Below are 25000 nucleotides of genomic sequence, written 5' to 3' on the forward strand. Positions count from 1 at the left end.
ACGTACTCTGGTGTGAGTACATCACGTACTCTGGTGTGAGTACATCACGTACTCTGGTGTGAGTACATCACGTACTCTAGTGTGAGTACATCACGTACTCTAGTGTGAGTACATCACGTACTCTGGTGTGAGTACATCACGTACTCTAGTGTGAGTACATCACGTACTCTGGTGTGAGTACATCATGTACTCTAGTGTGAGTACATCATGTACTCTAGTGTGAGTACATCACGTACTCTAGTGTGAGTACATCACGTACTCTGGTGTGAGTACATCACGTACTCTAGTGTGAGTACATCATGTACTCTGGTGTGAGTACATCATGTACTCTAGTGTGAGTACATCATGTACTCTAGTGTGAGTACATCATGTACTCTGGTGTGAGTACATCATGTACTCTAGTGTGAGTACATCACGTACTCTAGTGTGAGTACATCACGTACTCTAGTGTGAGTACATCATGTACTCTAGTGTGAGTACATCATGTACTCTAGTGTGAGTACATCACGTACTCTAGCGTGAGTACATCATCTACTCTAGTGTGAGTACATCACGTACTCTGGTGTGAGTACATCATGTACTCTAGTGTGAGTACATCACGTACTCTAGCGTGAGTACATCATCTACTCTAGTGTGAGTGCATCACGTACTCTGGTGTGAGTACATCATGTACTCTGGTGTGAGTACATCACGTACTCTGGTGTGAGTACATCACGTACTCTAGTGTGAGTACATCATGTACTCTAGTGTGAGTACATCATGTACTCTAGTGTGAGTACATCACGTACTCTGGTGTGAGTACATCACGTACTCTGGTGTGAGTACATCACGTACTCTAGTGTGAGTACATCACGTACTCTAGTGTGAGTGCATCACGTACTCTGGTGTGAGTACATCACGTACTCTGGTGTGAGTACATCATGTACTCTAGTGTGAGTACATCACGTACTCTGGTGTGAGTACATCACGTACTCTAGCGTGAGTACATCATGTACTCTAGTGTGAGTGCATCACGTACTCTGGTGTGAGTACATCACGTACTCTGGTGTGAGTACATCACGTACTCTAGTGTGAGTACATCACGTACTCTAGTGTGACTGCATCATGTACTCTAGTGTGAGTACATCATGTACTCTAGTGTGAGTACATCACGTACTCTGTTAGTACATCACGTACTCTAGTGTGAGTACATCACGTACTCTAGTATGAGTGCATGTCTCTGGTGTGAGTACATAATGTACTCTGGTGTGAGTACATCATCTACTCTGGTGTGAGTACATCATGTACCCTGTTGTGAGTACATCACGTACTCTAGTGTGAGTACATCACGTACTCTAGTGTGAGTACATCACGTACTCTAGTGTGAGTACATCATGTACTCTGGTGTGAGTACATCATGTACTCTGGTGTGAGTACATCATGTACTCTGGTGTGAGTACATCATGTACTCTGGTGTGAGTACATCATGTACTCTGGTGTGAGTACATCATGTACTCTGGTGTGAGTACATGTACTCTGGTGTGAGTACATCATGTACTCTGGTGTGAGTACATCATGTACTCTGGTGTGAGTACATCATGTACTCTGGTGTGAGTACATGTACTCTGGTGTGAGTACATGTACTCTGGTGTGAGTACATGTACTCTGGTGTGAGTACATGTACTCTGGTGTGAGTACATGTACTCTGGTGTGAGTACATGTACTCTGGTGTGAGTACATGTACTCTGGTGTGAGTACATGTACTCTGGTGTGAGTACATGTACTCTGGTGTGAGTACATGTACTCTGGTGTGAGTACATGTACTCTGGTGTGAGTACATGTACTCTGGTGTGAGTACATGTACTCTGGTGTGAGTACATGTACTCTGGTGTGAGTACATCATGTACTCTGGTGTGAGTACATCATGTACTCTGGTGTGAGTACATCATGTACTCTGGTGTGAGTACATCATGTACTCTGGTGTGAGTACATCATGTACTCTGGTGTGAGTACATCATGTACTCTGGTGTGAGTACATCATGTACTCTGGTGTGAGTACATCATGTACTCTGGTGTGAGTACATCATGTACTCTGGTGTGAGTACATCATGTACTCTGGTGTGAGTACATCATGTACTCTGGTGTGAGTACATCATGTACTCTGGTGTGAGTACATCATGTACTCTGGTGTGAGTACATCATGTACTCTGGTGTGAGTACATCATGTACTCTGGTGTGAGTACATCATGTACTCTGGTGTGAGTACATCATGTACTCTGGTGTGAGTACATCATGTACTTTGGTGTGAGTACATCATGTACTCTGGTTTGAGTACATCAGGTACTCTGTTGTGAGTACATCACGTACTCTGTTGTGAGTACATCACGTACTCTGGTTTGAGTACATCACGTACTCTACCATCACATCCTATGGTATGAGTACATCATGTACTCTAGCGTGAGTACATTACATACTCTGGTGTGAGCACATCACATGCTCTGGTGTGAGTACATCACGTACTCTGGTGTGAGTACGTCACGTACTCTAGTGCGAGTACATCACGTACTCTGGTGTGAGTACATCACGCACTCTGGTGTGAGTACATCACGCACTCTGGTGCGAGTACGTCACGTACTCTAGTGCGAGTACATCACGTACTCTAGTGCGAGTACATCACGTACTCTAGTGCGAGTACATCACGTACTCTAGTGCGAGTACATAACGTACTCTAGTGCGAGTACATAACGTACTCTAGTACGAGTACATAACGTACTCTAGTGCGAGTACATAACGTACTCTAGTGCGAGTACATAACGTACTCTAGTGCGAGTACATAACGTACTCTAGTGCGAGTACATAACGTACTCTAGTGCGAGTACATAACGTACTCTAGTGCGAGTACATAACGTACTCTGGTTATACATCAGGTACTCTGGTGTTAGTCCCTTAGATACTCTGGCGTTAGTCCCTCAGGTACTCTGGAGTAAGTCCATCAGGTACTCTGGAGTAAGTCCATCAGGTACTCTGGAGTAAGTCCATCAGGTACTCTGGAGTAAGTCCATCAGGTACTCTGGAGTAAGTCCATCAGGTACTCTGGAGTAAGTCCATCAGGTACTCTGGAGTAAGTCCATCAGGTACTCTGCAGTAAGTCCATCAGGTACTCTGCAGTAAGTCCATCAGGTACTCTGCAGTAAGTCCATCAGGTACTCTGGAGTAAGTCCATCAGGTACTCTGGAGTAAGTCCATCAGGTACTGTAGTGTGAGTCCATCAGGTATTCACACTACAGTACTTGATGGACTCACACTAGAGTACTTGATGGACACACAATAGAGTTCATCAGGTACTCTAGTGTAGACACTGGTGTGAGTCCCGCAAGTCCACACATGTTGCACACACACACACACACACACACACACACACACACACACACACACATTTCCAAACTGGGAAAAATGGACAGAAAAAATATATGAGTAGATGTGTGCAATGATGGTAGATGTGTGCAATGATGGTAGATGTGTGCAATGATGGTAGATGTGTGCAATGATGGTAGATGTGTGCAATGATGGTAGATGTGTGCAATGATGGTAGATGTGTGCAATGATGGTAGATGTGTGCAATGATGGGTAGATGTGTGCAATGATGGGTAGATGTGTGCAATGATGGTAGATGTGTACAATGATGGTAGATGTGTGCAATGATGGTAGATGTGTGCAATGATGGTAGATGTGTGCAATGATGGTAGATGTGTGCAATGATGGTAGATGTGTGCAATGATGGTAGATGTGTGCAATGATGGTAGATGTGTACAATGATGGGTAGTGTACAATGATGGTAGATGTGTACAATGATGGTAGATGTGTGCAATGATGGTAGATGTGTGCAATGATGGTAGATGTGTGCAATGATGGTAGATGTGTGCAATGATGGTAGATGTGTGCAATGATGGTAGATGTGTGCAATGATGGTAGATGTGTGCAATGATGGTAGATGTGTGCAATGATGGTAGTGTGCAATGATGGTAGATGTGTACAATGATGGTAGATGTGTGCAATGATGGTAGATGTGTGCAATGATGGTAGATGTGTGCAATGATGGTAGATGTGTGCAATGATGGTAGATGTGTGCAATGATGGTAGATGTGTGCAATGATGGGTAGTGTACAATGATGGTAGATGTGTGCAATGATGGTAGATGTGTGCAATGATGGTAGATGTGTGCAATGATGGTAGATGTGTGCAATGATGGTAGATGTGTGCAATGATGGGTAGTGTACAATGATGGTAGATGTGTGCAATGATGGTAGATGTGTACAATGATGGTAGATGTGTGCAATGATGGTAGATGTGTGCAATGATGGGTAGATGTGTGCAATGATGGTAGATGTGTGCAATGATGGTAGATGTGTGCAATGATGGTAGATGTGTGCAATGATGGTAGATGTGTGCAATGATGGTAGATGTGTGCAATGATGGTAGATGTGTGCAATGATGGGTAGTGTACAATGATGGTAGATGTGTGCAATGATGGTAGATGTGTGCAATGATGGTAGATGTGTGCAATGATGGTAGATGTGTGCAATGATGGTAGATGTGTGCAATGATGGTAGATGTGTGCAATGATGGTAGATGTGTGCAATGATGGTAGATGTGTGCAATGATGGGTAGATGTGTGCAATGATGGGTAGATGTGTGCAATGATGGTAGATGTGTGCAATGATGGTAGATGTGTGCAATGATGGTAGATGTGTGCAATGATGGTAGATGTGTGCAATGATGGTAGATGTGTGCAATGATGGTAGATGTGTGCAATGATGGTAGATGTGTGCAATGATGGTAGTGTGCAATGATGGTAGATGGTGTGTGCAATGATGGTAGATGTGTGCAATGATGGTAGATGTGTGCAATGATGGTAGATGTGTGCAATGATGGTAGATGTGTGCAATGATGGTAGATGTGTGCAATGATGGTAGATGTGTGCAATGATGGTAGATGTGTGCAATGATGGTAGATGTGTGCAATGATGGTGTGTGCAATGATGGTAGATGTGCACTGATGGTAGATGTGTGCAATGATGGTAGATGTGTGCAATGATGGTAGATGTGTGCAATGATGGTAGATGTGTGCAATGATGGTAGATGTGTGCAATGATGGTAGATGTGTGCAATGATGTGTGTGCAATGATGGTAGATGTGTGCAATGATGGTAGATGTGTGCAATGATGGTAGATGTGTGCAATGATGGTAGATGTGTGCAATGATGTGTGTACAATGATGGTGATGTGTGCAATGATGGTAGATGTGCAATGATGGTAGATGTGTGCAATGATGGTAGATGTGTGCAATGATGGTAGATGTGTGCAATGATGGTAGATGTGTGCAATGATGGTAGATGTGTGCAATGATGGTAGATGTGTGCAATGATGGTAGATGTGTGCAATGATGGTAGATGTGTGCAATGATGGTAGATGTGTGCAATGATGGTAGATGTGTGCAATGATGGTAGATGTGTGCAATGATGGTAGATGTGTGCAATGATGGTAGATGTGTGCAATGATGGTAGATGTGTGCAATGATGTGTGCAATGATGGTAGATGTGTTCAATGATGGTAGATGTGTGCAATGATGGTAGATGTGTGCAATGATGGTAGATGTGTGCAATGATGTGTGCAATGATGGTAGATGTGTACAATGATGGTAGATGTGTACAATGATGGTAGATGTGTGCAATGATGGTAGATGTGCGCAATGATGGGTAGATGTGTGCAATGATGGTAGATGTGTGCAATGATGGTAGTGTGCAATGATGGTAGATGTGTGCAATGATGGTAGATGTGTGCAATGATGGTAGATGTGTGCAATGATGGTAGATGTGTGCAATGATGGGTAGATGTGTACAATGATGGTAGATGTGTGCAATGATGGTAGATGTGTGCAATGATGGTAGATGTGTGCAATGATGGTAGATGTGTGCAAAGTGCAATGATGGGTAGATGTGTACAATGATGGTAGATGTGTGCAATGATGGTAGATGTGTGCAATGATGGTAATGTGTGCAATGATGGTAGATGTGTGCAATGGTAGATGTGTGCAATGATGGTAGATGTGTGCAATGATGGTAGTGTGCAATGATGGGTAGATGTGTGCAATGATGGTAGATGTGTGCAATGATGGTAGATGTGTGCAATGATGGTAGATGTGTGCAATGATGGTAGATGTGTGCAATGATGGTAGATGTGTGCAATGATGGTAGATGTGTGCAATGATGGTAGATGTGTGCAATGATGGTAGATGTGTGCAATGATGGTAGATGTGTGCAATGATGGTAGATGTGTGCAATGATGGGTAGATGTGTGCAATGATGGTAGATGTGTGCAATGATGGTAGATGTGTGCAATGATGGTAGATGTGTGCAATGATGGTAGATGTGTGCAATGATGGTAGATGTGTGCAATGATGGGTGCAATGATGTGTGCAATGATGGTAGATGTGTGCAATGATGGGTAGTGTGCAATGATGGTAGATGTGTGCAATGATGGTAGATGTGTGCAATGATGGTAGATGTGTGCAATGATGGTAGATGTGTGCAATGATGGTAGATGTGTGCAATGATGGTAGATGTGTGCAATGATGGTAGATGTGTGCAATGATGGTAGATGTGTGCAATGATGGTAGATGTGTGCAATGATGGTAGATGTGTGCAATGATGGTAGATGTGTGCAATGATGGTAGATGTGTGCAATGATGGTAGATGTGTACAATGATGGTAGATGTGTACAATGATGGCAGATGTGTGCAATGATGGTAGATGTGTGCAATGATGGGTAGATGGTAGATGTGTGCAATGATGGTAGATGTGTGCAATGATGGTAGATGTGTGCAATGATGGTAGATGTGTGCAATGATAGATGTGTGCAAGATGGTAGATGTGTGCAATGATGGTAGATGTGTGCAATGATGGTAGATGTGTGCAATGATGGTAGATGTGTGCAATGATGGTAGATGTGTGCAATGATGGGTAGATGTGTATGATGATGGTGTGTGCAATGATGGTAGATGTGTGCAATGATGGTAGATGTGTGCAATGATGGTAGATGTGTGCAATGATGGTAGATGTGTGCAATGATGGTAGATGTGTGCAATGATGGTAGATGTGTGCAATGATGGTAGATGTGTGCAATGATGGTAGATGTGTGCAATGATGGTAGATGTGTGCAATGATGGTAGATGTGTGCAATGATGGGTAGATGTGTGCAATGATGGTAGATGTGTGCAATGATGGGTAGATGTGTGCAATGATGGTAGATGTGCAATGATGGTAGATGTGTGCAATGATGGTAGATGTGTGCAATGATGGTAGATGTGTGCAATGATGGTAGATGTGTGCAATGATGGTAGATGTGTGCAATGATGGTAGATGTGTGCAATGATGGTAGTGTGTGCAATGATGGTAGATGTGTGCAATGATGGTAGATGTGTGCAATGATGGTAGTGTGCAATGATGGTAGATGTGTGCAATGATGGTAGATGTGTGCAATGATGGTAGATGTGTGCAATGATGGTAGATGTGTGCATGATGTGCAATGATGTGTGCAATGATGTGTGCAATGATGGGTAGATGTGTGCAATGATGGTAGATGTGTGCAATGATGGTAGATGTGTGCAATGATGGTAGATGTGTGCAATGATGGTAGATGTGTGCAATGATGGTAGATGTGTGCAATGATGGTAGATGTGTGCAATGATGGTAGTGTGCAATGATGGTAGTGTGCAATGATGGTAGTGTGCAATGATGGTAGATGTGTGCAATGATGGTAGATGTGTACAATGATGGTAGATGTGTACAATGATGGTAGATGTGTGCAATGATGGTAGATGTGTGCAATGATGGTAGATGTGTGCAATGATGGTAGATGTGTGCAATGATGGGTAGATGTGTGCAATGATGGTAGATGTGTGCAATGATGGTAGATGTGTGCAATGATGGTAGTGTGCAATGATGGTAGATGTGTGCAATGATGGTAGTGTGCAATGATGGTAGATGTGTGCAATGATGGTAGATGTGTGCAATGATGGTAGATGTGTGCAATGATGGTAGATGTGTACAATGATGGTAGATGTGTGCAATGATGGTAGATGTGTGCAATGATGGGTAGATGTGTGCAATGATGGTAGATGTGTGCAATGATGGTAGATGTGTGCAATGATGGGTAGATGTGTGCAATGATGGTAGATGTGTGCAATGATGGGTAGATGTGTGCAATGATGGTAGATGTGTGCAATGATGGGTAGATGTGTGCAATGGTAGATGTGTGCAATGATGGTAGTGTGCAATGATGGGTAGATGTGTGCAATGATGGTAGATGTGTGCAATGATGGTAGTGCGCAATGATGGTAGATGTGTGCAATGATGGTAGATGTGTGCAATGATGGTAGTGTGCAATGATGGTAGTGTGCAATGATGGTAGTGTGCAATGATGGTAGTGTGCAATGATGGTAGTGTGCAATGATGGTAGTGTGCAATGATGGTAGATGTGTGCAATGATGGTAGATGTGTGCAATGATGGTAGTGTGCAATGATGGTAGATGTGTGCAATGATGGTAGATGTGTGCAATGATGGTAGATGTGTGCAATGATGGTAGATGTGTACAATGATGGGTAGATGTGTGCAATGATGGTAGATGTGTGCAATGATGGTAGATGTGTGCAATGATGGTAGATGTGTGCAATGATGGGTAGATGTGTGCAATGATGGTAGATGTGTGCAATGATGGTAGATGTGTGCAATGATGGTAGATGTGTGCAATGATGGTAGATGTGTGCAATGATGGTAGATGTGTGCAATGATGGTAGTGTGCAATGATGGGTAGACGTGTGCAATGATGGGTAGACGTGTGCAATGATGGTAGTGTGCAATGATGGTAGATGTGTGCAATGATGGTAGATGTGCGCAATGATGGTAGTGTGCAATGATGGTAGTGTGCAATGATGGTAGTGTGCAATGATGGTAGTGTGCAATGATGGTAGTGTGCAATGATGGGTAGACGTGTGCAATGATGGTAGATGTGTGCAATGATGGTAGATGTGCGCAATGATGGTAGATGTGTGCAATGATGGTAGTGTGCAATGATGGGTAGATGTGTGCAATGATGGTAGATGTGTGCAATGATGGTAGTGCGCAATGATGGTAGATGTGTGCAATGATGGTAGATGTGTGCAATGATGGTAGTGTGCAATGATGGTAGTGTGCAATGATGGTAGTGTGCAATGATGGTAGTGTGCAATGATGGTAGTGTGCAATGATGGTAGATGTGTGCAATGATGGTAGATGTGTGCAATGATGGTAGATGTGTGCAATGATGGTAGATGTGTGCAATGATGGTAGATGTGTGCAATGATGGTAGATGTGTGCAATGATGGTAGATGTGTACAATGATGGGTAGATGTGTGCAATGATGGTAGATGTGTGCAATGATGGTAGATGTGTGCAATGATGGTAGATGTGTGCAATGATGGGTAGATGTGTGCAATGATGGTAGATGTGTGCAATGATGGTAGATGTGTGCAATGATGGTAGATGTGTGCAATGATGGTAGATGTGTGCAATGATGGTAGTGTGCAATGATGGGTAGACGTGTGCAATGATGGGTAGACGTGTGCAATGATGGTAGTGTGCAATGATGGTAGATGTGTGCAAGGATGGTAGATGTGCGCAATGATGGTAGTGTGCAATGATGGTAGTGTGCAATGATGGTAGTGTGCAATGGTGGTAGTGTGCAATGATGGGTAGACGTGTGCAATGATGGTAGATGTGTGCAATGATGGTAGATGTGCGCAATGATGGTAGATGTGTGCAATGATGGTAGATGTGTGCAATGATGGTAGATGTGTGCAATGATGGTAGTGTGCAATGATGGGTAGACGGGTGCAATGATGGTAGTGTGCAATGATGGTAGATGTGTGCAATGATGGTAGATGTGTGCAATGATGGTAGTGTGCAATGATGGGTAGACGTGTGCAATGATGGTAGTGTGCAATGATGGTAGATGTGTGCAATGATGGTAGATGTGCGCAATGATGGTAGATGTGTGCAATGATGGTAGATGTGTGCAATGATGGTAGATGTGTGCAATGATGGTAGATGTGTGCAATGATGGTAGATGTGTGCAATGATGGGTAGATGTGTACAATGATGGTAGATGTGTGCAATGATGGTAGTGTGCAATGATGGTAGATGTGTGCAATGATGGTAGATGTGTGCAATGATGGTAGATGTGTGCAATGATGGTAGATGTGTGCAATGATGGTAGATGTGTGCAATGATGGTAGATGTGTGCAATGATGGTAGATGTGTGCAATGATGGGTAGATGTGTGCAATGATGGTAGATGTGTGCAATGATGGTAGATGTGTGCAATGATGGTAGATGTGTGCAATGATGGTAGATGTGTGCAATGATGGGTAGATGTGTGCAATGATGGTAGATGTGTGCAATGATGGTAGATGTGTGCAATGATGATAGATGTGTGCAATGATGGTAGATATGTGCAATGATGGTAGATGTGTGCAATGATGGTAGATGTGTGCAATGATGGTAGATGTGTGCAATGATGGGTAGATATGTGCAATGATGGGTAGATGTGTGCAATGATGGTAGATGTGTGCAATGATGGTAGATGTGTGCAATGATGGTAGATGTGTGCAATGATTGTAGATGTGTGCAATGATGGTAGATGTGTGCAATGATGGGTAGATGTGTACAATGATGGTAGATGTGTGCAATGATGGTAGTGTGCAATGATGGTAGATGTGTGCAATGATGGGTAGATATGTGCAATGATGGGTAGATGTGTGCAATGATGGGTAGATGTGTGCAATGATGGGTAGATGTGTGCAATGATGGTAGATGTGTGCAATGATGGTAGATGTGTGCAATGATGGGTAGATGTGTGCAATGATGGTAGATGTGTGCAATGATGGTAGATATGTGCAATGATTGTAGATGTGTGGTAGATGTGTGCAATTATGGTAGATGTGTGCAATGATGGTAGATGTGTGCAATGATGGGTAGATGTGTGCAATGATGGGTAGATGTGTGCAATGATGGTAGATGTGTGCAATGATGGGTAGATGTGTGCAATGATGGTAGATGTGTGCAATGATGGTAGATATGTGCAATGATGGGTAGATGTGTGCAATGATGGGTAGATGTGTGCAATGATGGGTAGATATGTGCAATGATGGGTAGATGTGTGCAATGATGGGTAGATGTGTGCAATGATGGGTAGATGTGTGCAATGATGGGTAGATATGTGCAATGATGGGTAGATGTGTGCAATGATGGGTAGATGTGTGCAATGATGGGTAGATGTGTGCAATGATGGGTAGATGTGTGCAATGATGGGTAGATGTGTGCAATGATGGGTAGATATGTGCAATGATGGGTAGATATGTGCAATGATGGGTAGTGTGGAATGATGGGTAGATATGTGCAATGATGGGCAGATGTGTGCAATGATGGGTAGATGTGTGCAATGATGGGTAGATGTGTGCAATGATGGGTAGATGTGTGCAATGATGGGTAGTGTGGAATGATGGGTAGATGTGTGCAATGATGGGTAGATGTGTGCAATGGGTAGATGTGTGCAATAATGGGTAGATGTGTGCAATAATGGGTAGATGTGTGCAATAATGGGTACATGTGTGCAATGATGGGTAGATGTGTGCAATGACTGGTGTGTGGAGTGAGTGGTAGATGGAACAATTGGTAGATGGGTGGGTGTGTGGAATGATTGGTAGATGTGTGGAATGATTGGTATATTGGTGGAATGATTGGTAGATGTGTGGAATGATTGGTAGATGTGTGGAATGACTGGTGTGTGTGTGTGTGTGGAATGATGGTAGATGTGTGGAATGACTGATAGATGGGTGGAGTGGTAGATGGTCAGAATGAGTGGTAGATAAGTGGAATGGAGTCCAAGAGGCGGTGCATGCTACAACTATGAGAAATACCAGCATTCATTATGAACCCAGGAGGACGAGATAGTTTAAATAACTTCAGATCACTAACACTACACCAACATGTTCAGACTCTGAATTACAAGTCGATCAGCTGACTGACATAAACACAGTTGATCAGCTGATAGATGTAATCACAGGTGTGAACTGATCAGCTGAGAGATGTAAACACAGGTGTGAACTGATCAGCTGAGAGATGTAAACACAGGTGTGAACTGATCAGCTGAGAGTTGTAAACCTCAACTACCTTGTTAACACTGTGAACTGAACAGCTTGTTAACACTGACTTAATGATCAACCTCAACACCTTGTTGAACTGATCACCTCAACTACCTTGTAACACTGACTTAAGCTCAACCTCAACTACCTTGTTAACACTGACTTAATGATCAACCTCAACTACCTTGTTAACACTAGCTTAATGCTCAACCTCAACTACCTTGTTAACACTGACTTAATGATCAACCTCAACTACCTTGTTAACACTAGCTTAATGCTCAACCTCAACTACCTTGTTAACACTGACTTAATGCTCAACCTCAACTACCTTGTTAACACTGACTTAATGATCAACCTCAACTACCTTGTTAACACTGACTTAATGATCAACCTCAACTACCGTGTTAACACTGACTTAATGATCAACCTCAACTACCTTGTTAACACTGACTTAATGCTCAACCTCAACTACCTTGTTAACACTGACTTAATGATCAACCTCAACTACCTTGTTAACACTGACTTAATGATCAACCTCAACTACCTTGTTAACACTGACTTAATGCTCAACCTCAACTACCTTAACACTGACTTAATGATCAACCTCAACTACCTTGTTAACACTGACTTAATGATCAACCTCAACTACCTTGTTAACACTGACTTAATGCTCAACCTCAACTACCTTGTTAACACTAGCTTAATGATCAACCTCAACTACCTTGTTAACACTAGCTTAATGATCAACCTCAACTACCGTGTTAACACTGACTTAATGATCAACCTCAACTACCGTGTTAACACTGACTTAATGAGCAACCTCAACTACTTTGTTAACACTAGCTTAATGATCAACCTCAACTACCGTGTTAACACTGACTTAATGATCAACCTCAACTACCGTGTTAACACTGACTTAATGAGCAACCTCAACTACCTTGTTAACACTAGCTTAATGCTCAACCTCAACTACCGTGTTAACACTGACCCACACTGTCTCCCCGACTCACTGCAACAAAACATCATCTACACTGACGACAAAATGTACATAAGCTCTGTGTAGAGCTTCACTGATAAAGCTCTGCAGAGAGCGAAACGTTGTGCCAACAAGAGCTTATTCTATAAATTATGTCTTCCGATTCACATGTCTGTAACCAACACGACTTAATAAGCTAAGTCTGCAGGCTCTGAGGAAAAGCCTCGACAAAAACAGAGATGGGGATGAATAAACAGATGAATGATAAACACGGAGAACAGAGAGAGATCCTGACACACTTTCACACATCACTGTGTACTGTAAAATATACTCTTGTATACAAAATGTATACTAGAGTATATTAGTGAATACAAGAGTATATTCAGTGTATACAAAATAATATTCATGGATGGAAGAGCATATTCATGTATGAGAGTATATTTGTGGATAATAATTACTGTTCAGTCATACACAGGTATATTCATAAATATAAGAGGATATTTGATATATACAGGAACATATTCGTGAATATATGAGCATATACAATACATACAAGAGTATATTCAGCGTATACAAGAGAATATTCATTGTATATGGATATATTTAACGTATACAAGAGCATATTTACAAGTGTATATTCATTGTATATGCGTATATTCAGCGCATACAACAATATATTCATTGTACACGAGTATATACGTATACAAAAGCATATTCAATGCATACAAGAGTATATTTAAGTGTATACAACGACTATATTCTTGTATAATAGAATATTCAATGTATATATAATACAAGACACAGAAAACTTACTGGAAGGGTATAAGAGTGACATGTGTACACCTCAGAGGTCCACCACCTACGAGAGGTCTTTACCACCTACAAACACATGACCCACAAACCCACACACTAACAAATAACAGCACTAACAACATTAAGGTCAAACATGTCACATTCTGTCACTGCATTCGAAGGCTCAGGGGAGTTTTAACAGGTTTTATCAGCGTTTTCTCAAGGAGAATACACAGTTGTGGGGTCAGAGTGACGCCACACTACTCTCACCTCAGAACACACTAGTGTGGGGTCACAGTAACGTCACACTACTCTCACAACCTCAGAACACACTAGTGTGGGGTCACAGTAACGTTACACTACTCTCACAACCTCAGAACACACTAGTGTGGGGTCACAGTAACGTCACACTACTCTCACAACCTCAGAACACACTAGTGTGGGGTCACAGTAACGTCACACTCCTCTCACAACCTCAGAACACACTAGTGTGGGGTCACAGTAAAGTCACACTACTCTCACAACCTTAGAACACACTACTGTGGGGTCACAGTAACGTCACACTACTCTCACCTCAGAACACACTAGTGTGGGGTCACAGTAACGTCACACTACTCTCAACCTCAGAACACACTAGTGTGGGGTCACAGTAACGACACACTACTCTCAACCTCAGAACACACTAGTGTGGGGTCACAGTAACGTCACACTCTCAACCTCAGAACACACTAGTGTGGGGTCACAGTAAAGTCACACTACTCTCACAACCTTAGAACACACTACTGTGGGGTCACAGTAACGTCACACTACTCTCACCTCAGAACACACTAGTGTGGGGTCACAGTAACGTCACACTACTCTCACAACCTCAGAACACACTAGTGTGGGGTCACAGTAACGTCACACTACTCTCAACCTCAGAACACACTAGTGTGGGGTCACAATAACGTCACACTACTCTCACAACCTCAGAACACACTAGTGTGGTCACAGTAAAGTCACACTACTCTCACAACCTTAGAACACACTACTGTGGGGTCACAGTAACGTCACATTACTCTCACAACCTCAGAACATTGTGTTGACTGTTTTTACTAGCGAGAGAGTGTTACGCAGCCAGGGTTCATTACCGTGTCTGGCCACGGTTATGATACACCAACACAGGCTGACAGTCGAAGCATCAAGGCACATACTGTTAGGTAAACAGGGACAGCAAGTGTAACCAACCAAGACTTCAATATACCTACTTTATCAGCCCAGAATGAGATTTTTGGGACTTTTACAATTCTAACTTCACTAGACAATGCAGAATTTGATTTCCAAGACATTACAGGGATATGAAGAGAGGACAGCCCTACAAGACTGAATGAAGAGGTAAAAGATAACCAGACTACAGGAGAGGTAATTAAACAGGGATTAGAAGTTTTCTAGAAAAAATAGAAAAAAAGATGAGTGTGTATAACTTAATATACTCAAGACGTGCAGGGAAGCCACAGGTGTTTACTCTAGCAAGATCACAAACTGAGACGTGAAGGGAAGCCACAGGTGTTTACTCTAGCAAGATCACAAACTGAGACGTGAAGGGAAGCCACAGGTGTTTACTCTAGCAAGATCACGAACTGAGACGTGAAGGGAAGCCACAGGTGTTTACTCTAGCAAGATCACAAACTGAGACGTGAAGGGAAGCCACAGGTGTTTACTCTAGCAAGATCACAAACTGAGACGTGAAGGGAAGCCACAGGTGTTTACTCTAGCAAGATCACAAACTGAGACGTGCAGGGAAGCCACAAGTGTTTACTCTAGCAAGATCACAAACTGAGCCCCTGGTTGATAAAAGGAGTACTAAGACATCGATGATAGGCCACAGAAAGATGATGATGGCAATAGAAGGAGTGAGAAGAATATCTAAGAGGAACCAGGACACCACCAGATATACAGTAGCCCGGAACCTAACCTGGTGTATAAGAGGGGCCCTACAATAGCCCGGAACCTAACTAGCTGTATAAGCGGGGCAATACAGTAGCCCGGAACCTAACCTGCTGTATAAGAGGGGCCCTACAATAGCCCGGAACCTAACTAGCTGTATAAGCGGGGCAATACAGTAGCCCGGAACCTAAACCTGCTGTATAAGAGGGGCAACACAGTAGCCCGGAACCTAAACCTGCTGTATAAGCGGGGCCCTACAGTAGCCCGGAACCTAAACCTGCTGTATAAGCGGGTCCCGACAGTACCTAATATAACTTCACCAACACACGCACAATTACCTAGACCATTAATTACGTAAAACAAACACCCAACAACTGGGAAACAAACAACTGTGCTCTGCAAATACAGACACATTAAATTACTTAAGCAATCTTCACCAGAGTCAAGAGAGAAATGGAAGGGAGGAACTGATCCATAACTATAATATAAAAAAGCAATAGAGTTTACAGATGGAAGATCAGTGGAAATATACGAGTTATAATGAGAGACGTTGTTATAATGGATGAAAAAATTGTGAGAGGAAAATGTGGATAAATACAAGAGTAAAAATGTTTTAAAGAGATGTCACAAGCTGAGTACGACAAGCTGAGTACAACAAGCTGAGTACCACAAGCTGAGTACAACAAGCTGAGTACGACAAGCTGAGTACCACAAGCTGAGTACAACAAGCTGAGTACGACAAGCTGAGTACCACAAGCTGAGTACAACAAGCTGAGTACGACAAGCTGAGTACCACAAGCTGAGTACAACAAGCTGAGTACCACAAGCTGAGTACGACAAGCTGAGTACCACAAGCTGAGTACCACAAGCTGAGTACAACAAGCTGAGTACCACAAGCTGAGTACGACAAGCTGAGTACAACAAGCTGAGTACCACAAGCTGAGTACCACAAGCTGAGTACCACAAGCTGAGTACAACAAGCTGAGTACCACAAGCTGAGTACAACAAGCTGAGTACCACAAGCTGAGTACAACAAGCTGAGTACAACAAGCTGAGTACGACAAGCTGAGTACGACAAGCTGAGTACAACAAGCTGAGTACCACAAGCTGAGTACAACAAGCTGAGTACGACAAGCTGAGTACGACAAGCTGAGTACAACAAGCTGAGTACGACAAGCTGAGTACGACAAGCTGAGTACCACAAGCTGAGTACCACAAGCTGAGTACCACAAGCTGAGTACCACAAGCTGAGTACCACAAGCTGAGTACAACAAGCTGAGTACGACAAGCTGAGTACGACAAGCTGAGTACGACAAGCTGAGTACGACAAGCTGAGTACAACAAGCTGAGTACGACAAGCTGAGTACAACAAGCTGAGTACGACAAGCTGAGTACGACAAGCTGAGTACGACAAGCTGAGTACAGCAAGCTGAGTACCACAAGCTGAGTACGACAAGCTGAGTACAAGCTGAGTACGACAAGCTGAGTACCACAAGCTGAGTACCACAAGCTGAGTACGACAAGCTGAGTACCACAAGCTGAGTACAACAAGCTGAGTACGACAAGCTGAGTACGACAAGCTGAGTACAACAAGCTGAGTACGACAAGCTGAGTACAACAAGCTGAGTACGACAAGCTGAGTACGACAAGCTGAGTACGACAAGCTGAGTACCACAAGCTGAGTACAACAAGCTGAGTACGACAAGCTGAGTACGACAAGCTGAGTACAACAAGCTGAGTACGACAAGCTGAGTACGACAAGCTGAGTACCACAAGCTGAGTACAACAAGCTGAGTACGACAAGCTGAGTACGACAAGCTGAGTACAACAAGCTGAGTACGACAAGCTGAGTACGACAAGCTGAGTACAACAAGCTGAGTACGACAAGCTGAGTACCACAAGCTGAGTACGACAAGCTGAGTACCACAAGCTGAGTACGACAAGCTGAGTACTACAAGCTGAGTATCAAAAGCTGAGTACGACAAGCTGAGTACCACAAGCTGAGTACGACAAGCTGAGTACCACAAGCTGAGTACGACAAGCTGAGTACCACAAGCTGAGTACGACAAGCTGAGTACCACAAGCTGAGTACGACAAGCTGAGTACCACAAGCTGAGTACAACAAGCTGAGTACAAGCTGAGTACAACAAGCTGAGTACAACAAGCTGAGTACCACAAGCTGAGTACCACAAGCTGAGTACCACAAGCTGAGTGTCACAAGCTGAGTACCACAAGCTGAGTACAACAAGCTGAGTACAACAAGCTGAGTACAACAAGCTGAGTACAACAAGCTGAGTACAACAAGCTGAGTACGACAAGCTGAGTACAACAAGCTGAGTACCACAAGCTGAGTACGACAAGCTGAGTACCACAAGCTGAGTACCACAAGCTGAGTACAACAAGCTGAGTACGACAAGCTGAGTACAACAAGCTGAGTACAACAAGCTGAGTACAACAAGCTGAGTACCACAAGCTGAGTACAACAAGCTGAGTACCACAAGCTGAGTACCACAAGCTGAGTACAAGCTGAGTACAACAAGCTGAGTACCACAAGCTGAGTACAACAAGCTGAGTACCACAAGCTGAGTACCACAAGCTGAGTACCACAAGCTGAGTACAACAAGCTGAGTACGACAAGCTGAGTACAACAAGCTGAGTACAACAAGCTGAGTACAACAAGCTGAGTGCCACAAGCTGAGTACGACAAGCTGAGTGCCACAAGCTGAGTACGACAAGCTGAGTGCCACAAGCTGAGTGCCACAAGCTGAGTACCACAAGCTGAGTACCACAAGCTGAGTGCCACAAGCTGAGTACCACAAGCTGAGTACCACAAGCTGAGTACCACAAGCTGAGTACCACAAGCTGAGTACCACAAGCTGAGTACAACAAGCTGAGTGCCACAAGCTGAGTACCACAAGCTGAGTACCACAAGCTGAGTACCACAAGCTGAGTACAACAAGCTGAGTACAACAAGCTGAGTACCACAAGCTGAGTACAACAAGCTGAGTACAACAAGCTGAGTACCACAAGCTGAGTACCACAAGCTGAGTACCACAAGCTGAGTACCACAAGCTGAGTACGACAAGCTGAGTACGACAAGCTGAGTACAACAAGCTGAGTACAACAAGCTGAGTACCACAAGCTGAGTACCACAAGCTGAGTACGACAAGCTGAGTACAAGCTGAGTACCACAAGCTGAGTACCACAAGCTGAGTACAACAAGCTGAGTACGACAAGCTGAGTACCACAAGCTGAGTACCACAAGCTGAGTACAACAAGCTGAGTACGACAAGCTGAGTACAACAAGCTGAGTACAACAAGCTGAGTACAACAAGCTGAGTGCCACAAGCTGAGTACGACAAGCTGAGTGCCACAAGCTGAGTACCACAAGCTGAGTACCACAAGCTGAGTACCACAAGCTGAGTACCACAAGCTGAGTGCCACAAGCTGAGTACCACAAGCTGAGTACCACAAGCTGAGTACCACAAGCTGAGTACCACAAGCTGAGTACCACAAGCTGAGTACCACAAGCTGAGTACCACAAGCTGAGTACAACAAGCTGAGTACAACAAGCTGAGTACCACAAGCTGAGTACAACAAGCTGAGTACAACAAGCTGAGTACCACAAGCTGAGTACCACAAGCTGAGTACCACAAGCTGAGTACCACAAGCTGAGTACCGCAAGCTGAGTACCGCAAGCTGAGTACCGCAAGCTGAGTACAAGCTGAGTACAACAAGCTGAGTACCACAAGCTGAGTACCGCAAGCTGAGTACAACAAGCTGAGTACCACAAGCTGAGTACAAGCTGAGTACAAGCTGAGTACAACAAGCTGAGTACCACAAGCTGAGTACAACAAGCTGAGTACAACAAGCTGAGTACCACAAGCTGAGTACCACAAGCTGAGTACCACAAGCTGAGTACAACAAGCTGAGTACAACAAGCTGAGTACCACAAGCTGAGTACCACAAGCTGAGTACCACAAGCTGAGTACCGCAAGCTGAGTACCGCAAGCTGAGTACAAGCTGAGTACAACAAGCTGAGTACCGCAAGCTGAGTACCACAAGCTGAGTACCGCAAGCTGAGTACAAGCTGAGTACCACAAGCTGAGTACAACAAGCTGAGTACCACAGGCTGAGTACCACAAGCTGAGTACAACAAGCTGATTACCGCAAGCCGAGTACAACAGAGTATCACAAGCTGAGTACAAGCTGAGTACCACAAGCTGAGTACAACAAGCTGAGTACCACAGGCTGAGTACCACAAGCTGAGTACAACAAGCTGATTACCGCAAGCCGAGTACAACAGAGTATCACAAGCTGAGTACCACAAGCTGAGTACAAGCTGAGTACAACAAGCTGAGTGCCACAAGCTGAGTACAACAAGCTGAGTACCACAAGCTGAGTACCACAAGCTGAGTACTACAAGCTGAGTACAACAAGCTGAGTACAACAAGCTGAGTACCACAAGCTGAGTATCACAGGCTGAGTACCACAAGCTGAGTACAACAAGCTGAGTACCGCAAGCCGAGTACAACAAGCTGAGTACAACAAGCTGAGTATCACAAGCTGAGTATCACAAGCTGAGTACAAGCTGAGTACCACAAGCTGAGTACAAGCTGAGTACAACAAGCTGAGTACAACAAGCTGAGTACCGCAAGCTGAGTACAACAAGCTGAGTACCGCAAGCTGAGTACAACAAGCTGAGTACCACAGGCTGAGTATCACAAGCTGAGTACCGTAAGCTGAGTACAACAAGCTGAGTACAACAAGCTGAGTACCACAAGCTGAGTACCGCAAGCCGAGTACAACAAGCTGAGTACCACAGGCTGAGTACCACAAGCTGAGTACAGCAAGCTGAGCACAAGCTGAGTACCACAAGCTGAGTACAGCAAGCTGAGTACCACAAGCTGAGCACCACAAGCTGAGTACAGCAAGCTGAGCACAACAAGCTGAGTACCACAAGCTGAGCACCACAAGCTGAGTACAGCAAGCTGAGCACAACAAGCTGAGTACCACAGGCTGAGTACCACAAGCTGAGCACAACAAGCTGAGTACCACAAGCTGAGTGTCGCAAGTCGAGCACCAGTGACAGATATATGATGGAATTTAACATAAATGTCATATAAACAAACCAGGGAACGGGTGGTATTTGAACCTATGTCGAGTGAGTGGTAAAACTCCAGGCCAGTGCGTAAACTACTGTACCAGCTGGCTACAATAAGATTCATCCAACTAGGTATATTTATACACCATAGGGAGGTTAGCATGGGCCACCACTGTGACCACAAATGCAAGGAATGAGACGCAAAGCGAAGGAAAGGAAAAGAAAACATTGAAAGTACCACAGAGAGAGAGAGAGTGTCTGGGAGTCACCATTAACATTTTAACGTTAATGGTGACTCCCATTAACTCGCAACCAATACATGGGTGAGATAGACAAGGTCAATACCCAACCAATACATGGGTGAGATAGACAAGGTCAATACCCAACCAATACATGGGTGAGATAGACAAGGTCAATACCCAACCAATACATGGGTGAGATAGACAAGGTCAATACCCAACCAATACATGGGTGAGGTAGACAAGGTCAATACCCAACCAATACATGGGTGAGATAGACAAGGTCAATACCCAACCAATACATGGGTGAGATAGATAAGGTCAATACCCAACCAATACATGGGTGAGATAGACAAGATCAATACCCAACCAATACATGGGTGAGATAGACAAGGTCAATACCAAACCAATACATGGGTGAGATAGACAAGGTCAATACCCAACCACTACATGGGTGAGAAAGACAAGGTCAATACCAAACCAATACATGGGTGAGATAGACAAGGTCAATACCCAACCAATACATGGGTGAGATAGACAAGGTCAATACCCAACCAATACATGGGTGAGATAGACAAGGTCAATACCCAACCAATACATAGGTGAGATAGACAAGGTCAATACCCAACCAATACATGGGTGAGATAGACAAGGTCAATACCCAACCAATACATGGGTGAGATAGACAAGGTCAATACCCAACCAATACATGGGTGAGATAGACAAGGTCAATACCCAACCAATACATGGGTGAGATAGACAAGGTCAATACCCAACCAATACATGGGTGAGATAGACAAGGTCAATACCCAACCAATACATGGGTGAGATAGACAAGGTCAATACCCAACCAATACATGGGTGAGATAGACAAGGTCAATACCCAACCAATACATGGGTGAGATAGACAAGGTCAATACCCAACCAATACATGGGTGAGATAGACAAGGTCAATACCAAACCAATACATGGGTGAGATAGACAAGGTCAATACCCAACCAATACATGGGTGAGATAGACAAGGTCAATACCCAACCAATACATGGGTGAGATAGACAAGGTCAATACCAAACCAATACATGGGTGAGATAGACAAGGTCAATACCCAACCAATACATGGGTGAGATAGACAAGGTCAATACCCAACCAATACATGGGTGAGATAGACAAGGTCAATACCCAACCAATACATGGGTGAGATAGACAAGGTCAATACCCAACCAATACATGGGTGAGATAGACAAGGTCAATACCCAACCAATACATGGGTGAGATAGACAAGGTCAATACCCAACCAATACATGGGTGAGATAGACAAGGTCAATACCAAACCAATACATGGGTGAGATAGACAAGGTCAATACCCAACCAATACATGGGTGAGATAGACAAGGTCAATACCCAACCAATACATGGGTGAGATAGACAAGGTCAATACCCAACCAATACATGGGTGAGATAGACAAGGTCAATACCCAACCAATACATGGGTGAGATAGACAAGGTCAATACCCAACCAATACATGGGTGAGATAGACAAGGTCAATACCCAACCAATACATGGGTGAGATAGACAAGGTCAATACCCAACCAATACATGGGTGAGATAGACAAGGTCAATACCCAACCAATACATGGGTGAGATAGACAAGGTCAATACCCAACCAATACATGGGTGAGATAGACAAGGTCAATACCCAACCAATACATGGGTGAGGTAGACAAGGTCAATACCCAACCAATACATGGGTGAGATAGACAAGGTCAATACCCAACCAATACATGGGTGAGATAGACAAGGTCAATACCCAACCAATACATGGGTGAGATAGACAAGGTCAATACCCAACCAATACATGGGTGAGATAGACAAGGTCAATACCCAACCAATACATGGGTGAGATAGACAAGGTCAATACCCAACCAATACATGGGTGAGATAGACAAGGTCAATACCCAACCAATACATGGGTGAGATAGACAAGGTCAATACCCAACCAATACATGGGTGAGATAGACAAGGTCAATACCCAACCAATACATGGGTGAGATAGACAAGGTCCAGAGACGAGCTACAGAATAACGATGAAAGATTAAAATCATGAAAGATAACAACGATGACTGATAACAGGAAGAGATGACACGTGATAACTACATATAAGGTCATACAAGACATGACAGCCATATACTAGGTCATACAAGAGACATGACAGCCATATACTAGGTCATACAAGAGACATGACAGCCATATATAAGGGCAAAAGAAGGTCATGAAAGAGATAAAAACTTGTTAATAGTAACAATGAGGAACCACAAGAAGCAAGAAGACTTGTTAACAGTAACAATGAGGAACCACAAGAAGCAAGAAGACTTGTTAATAGTAACAATGAGGAACCACAAGAAGCAAGAAGACTTGTTAATAGTAACAATGAGGAACCACAAGAAGCAAGAAGACTTGTTAACAGTAACAATGAGGAACCACAAGAAGCAAGAAGACTTGTTAACAGTAACAATGAGGAACCACAAGAAGCAAGAAGACTTGTTAACAGTAACAATGAGGAACCACAAGAAGCAAGAAGACTTGTTAATAGTAACAATGAGGAACCACAAGAAGCAAGAAGACTTGTTAATAGTAACAATGAGGAACCACAAGAAGCAAGAAGACTTGTTAATAGTAACAATGAGGAACCACAAGAAGCAAGAAGACTTGTTAATAGTAACAATGAGGAACCACAAGAAGCAAGAAGACTTGTTAATAGTAACAATGAGGAACCACAAGAAGCAAGAAGACTTGTTAATAGTAACAATGAGGAACCACAAGAAGCAAGAAGACTTGTTAATAGTAACAATGAGGAACCACAAGAAGCAAGAAGACTTGTTAACAGTAACAATGAGGAACCACAAGAAGCAAGAAGACTTGTTAACAGTAACAATGAGGAACCACAAGAAGCAAGAAGACTTGTTAATAGTAACAATGAGGAACCACAAGAAGCAAGAAGACTTGTTAATAGTAACAATGAGGAACCACAAGAAGCAAGAAGACTTGTTAATAGTAACAATGAGGAACCACAAGAAGCAAGAAGACTTGTTAATAGTAACAATGAGGAACCACAAGAAGCAAGAAGACTTGTTAATAGTAACAATGAGGAACCACAAGAAGCAAGAAGACTTGTTAATAGTAACAATGAGGAACCACAAGAAGCAAGAAGACTTGTTAATAGTAACAATGAGGAACCACAAGAAGCAAGAAGACTTGTTAATAGTAACAATGAGGAACCACAAGAAGCAAGAAGACTTGTTAATAGTAACAATGAGGAACCACAAGAAGCAAGAAGACTTGTTAATAGTAACAATGAGGAACCACAAGAAGCAAGAAGACTTGTTAACAGTAACAATGAGGAACCACAAGAAGCAAGAAGACTTGTTAACAGTAACAATGAGGAACCACAAGAAGCAAGAAGACTTGTTAATAGTAACAATGAGGAACCACAAGAAGCAAGAAGACTTGTTAATAGTAACAATGAGGAACCACAAGAAGCAAGAAGACTTGTTAACAGTAACAATGAGGAACCACAAGAAGCAAGAAGACTTGTTAACAGTAACAATGAGGAACCACAAGAAGCAAGAAGACTTGTTAATAGTAACAATGAGGAACCACAAGAAGCAAGAAGACTTGTTAACAGTAACAATGAGGAACCACAAGAAGACAGGGTTGGAAAGTGAGAAAATAGTATAAGGTAGAGAAAAG

The 25000-nt window shown here is 43.3% G+C and overlaps 1 protein-coding gene across 1 annotated transcript in view; it reads right to left on the reverse strand.

The window, feature by feature from the left end:
* The window catches only part of Glut1 (Glucose transporter 1), a gene marked incomplete in the record, with an annotated part of 492009 nt that overhangs the window by 264605 nt on the left and 202404 nt on the right, over positions 1–25000 (reverse strand).

The sequence above is a fragment of the Cherax quadricarinatus genome, chromosome 72 (assembly GCF_038502225.1).
Source record: "Cherax quadricarinatus isolate ZL_2023a chromosome 72, ASM3850222v1, whole genome shotgun sequence".
In the NCBI taxonomy this organism is placed as follows: domain Eukaryota; kingdom Metazoa; phylum Arthropoda; class Malacostraca; order Decapoda; family Parastacidae; genus Cherax; species Cherax quadricarinatus.